The 2702-nt window shown below is 31.3% G+C and overlaps 1 pseudogene; it reads right to left on the reverse strand.

Annotated features, from left to right (window-relative positions):
- The window catches only part of LOC107610715, a 4183-nt pseudogene extending 3175 nt beyond the window's left edge, over nt 1-1008 (reverse strand).

The raw sequence follows: 2702 nt of genomic DNA on the forward strand, positions 1-2702 counted from the left end.
ATATTTTATTTAATTATGGCTGGATCAACTGGGTGAATTAGTGACCCATCAGTTAAATCAGTAATCCGGTGATCCAGTCGTATGATTAGATTAATTACCGGTTTGATTCTGATAATTATGTTATTTAGGATTTAAATTCTAGGATTTGAGATTAAGAACTAACTCGTGTTATGAGTTTTTAAGATAGAGAAAATTAGATTTTTCAATTTATATGGAAGAAGGTGATTGAAACGTTGATTCGGGTGAGTTTCGTGAAAAATAGATTAAGTAAAAAATAATGGTTAAGATGAGAGATTCAGGGTAAGTATACTTGTGAGGAAAATACTTCTATTAATGACAAATAAGTAATACAAGTACTAATAATGAGGAATAGAGGTAGAGAACAAGTGTTGAGACCTTCACTAATGTCACAAGAGGATGAATAAGTTTTGTTTAAAGTGGACAGGGGTTGGTTAATGGTCGTTGAGTGTTCAGGTGGGACACCCAAATGCCAGTTTTTACTCATGAAGGTGATGAATGAAATGAAGAACAAAGAGAGAAATTTTGGGGAGAGAAAAAAATGAGTTTTTGAACTTCTTCCCTTCCAGAAAAAAGATAAAAGGTCCCTTTAAAGAGGTGGCTTGAGGTCCTTTTATAGTGTAAAACTATTTTGAAGAGGAAATCTATTGTCCAATGGTTATAGTCTGATATTTGGTTTACTCTTTTTATCTCAAATATTTTTAGGTATTCCTGTCACTTCAAGTCTTTTCAACTGTTCATTGGAAGAAGTTGATTTCCATAAGTTAAACTAAAGCTCATGACATGTAACATTAGTGAAGGGACATTTAGTTTGGTTTTCTTTCAACTAGATGACACTCTTTACACTCTAAATCTAACCAATCCATTTCCACCAATTTAGTTTCCACCAAAGAGAAATTCAACTTCTCAAGGTGTTCTTTTGGGTTCCATCTTTTCACCCAATACCTTTAGGAGGAACTTGACTCTTGTTTGACCATGTTTGTAGGTCATTCTTAAAATTATTTATGTACAAAAAAGGTTTATATTTTTAGTACACAATCATAAGCCCCATGCAGTCTTTGAGGGTACAAAGTATTTCCTCAAGTTGCATTAAACTTTTTTGTACTCAACAGAGCTATAATAATTTAATAATTTTTTTAGCATATCATTACTATAAGAATAAATCTCCCCTATTTTATTCATTTTTTTATAATGATATATAAATTTGTGTAATTTGAATAGGATTATGTACTCATAAAAAAATTAATAATAGACTGCTTTTGTGAAAGAATTTTGAATGTTAATAGAAAACATAAATAAATAAATGAATAGAAAAATAAATAAATAAATAGGTAGATTCTTAAGAAAGAAGAAGGGGAGAAACTCTTACCCACTTAATCTGACGCATTTAAATTTTGGGTCCCTGAGTTTGGAGAGAGGCATAAAGTTGGATAGGAGAGAGAGTATTCCTTATCATCTCTGCTAGGGTATTTTTGTACATAGTAGTATTTTTTAGTATCATCACTGTTATCACCACTAGGGGTAGCAAACGGGCCTAAACCCACCAGGCCGGCCCGCGTAACCCGCCAAAAAAAGCGGGTCGGGCTGAAAAATTGGGACCGCCAAATAGCAAAAGCCCGCTTAACCCATACCGCTTAAACTGTGGGTTTTGGCGGGCTTTGGCGGGCGGGGCGGGCTTCCCCGCCGGGCTTAGTATTTTTTTAGCAAGGGGTATTTTTATAATTTTTTTACCAAAACTCAACTTTCCCCAACCCAACTTACAAGAGAATGAAGATGAAAATTGAGTATTTTAGATTATGTTTGTTTTGTTTTAGAGACAATATTGTTAATTATGTTTTGGATTATATTTATTTTGCTTTGAAAACAATATTTATAATTACAAAGACTTTAATGTTTGTGAATATAAAAATTATAATTTGTTTATACTTTTAAAAATTATAATAGTTAAAAGTAAAAAATAAAAGAGATTTTTCGCTCTGTCTTCCTATTTGGTAAGATTCTTTTTCTTCTTCTATTCTCTTTTTTTCTCCAGCCTTGCTCTTGTTTGGTCATAAAATGCATACTCTTATTTTCTTGTATGAAATTCTGGTGCTTAAGTATCTGCTATTGTATATTTGACATTTTTGGTATTATTCTGAATTTTGTTATTCTGAATTCGTGTGATTCTGAACTCTTATCATTATTCGTACTCTTGTTACTCTGAATCCTTGTTATCATGTTCTTTATCTTCGTTTTCATGTAACTCCTTCCAGTCCCCATGTGTATTGGATTGCTAATTTTGGAATTAGCTATAGGGATTATTCGATAAAGGTCTTTCACTTTACAACTTTAGATGTTATATCCTTGTTTGTACATGTTCTCATTTGTATATGTTTCCAATGGCATCACAAAATAAAAGAAATTGAGTTAAAAATTATAAGCAATGTTCATTTGCAACTATAAAATAGATATTTAAAAATAAGAATTTTTTTTTGTATAGTATAGTCATAACTCATAAGTAATTTGTTTATAAACTTTTTCAATTAGAGCAATTTACTAGTATTCAACATTCGTATTCTTTCAAAGCTATAAACGTATAACATCTTGCAATGTTTTCATATACTTCACCAAATGAGAGACGATATTGTGACGATATGAGGAGTTAGTGGCCTTATCAAGTAAAGAATATGATGAATAATTTTCAT

The sequence above is a fragment of the Arachis ipaensis genome, chromosome B08 (assembly GCF_000816755.2).
Source record: "Arachis ipaensis cultivar K30076 chromosome B08, Araip1.1, whole genome shotgun sequence".
Taxonomy (NCBI): Eukaryota; Viridiplantae; Streptophyta; class Magnoliopsida; order Fabales; family Fabaceae; genus Arachis; species Arachis ipaensis.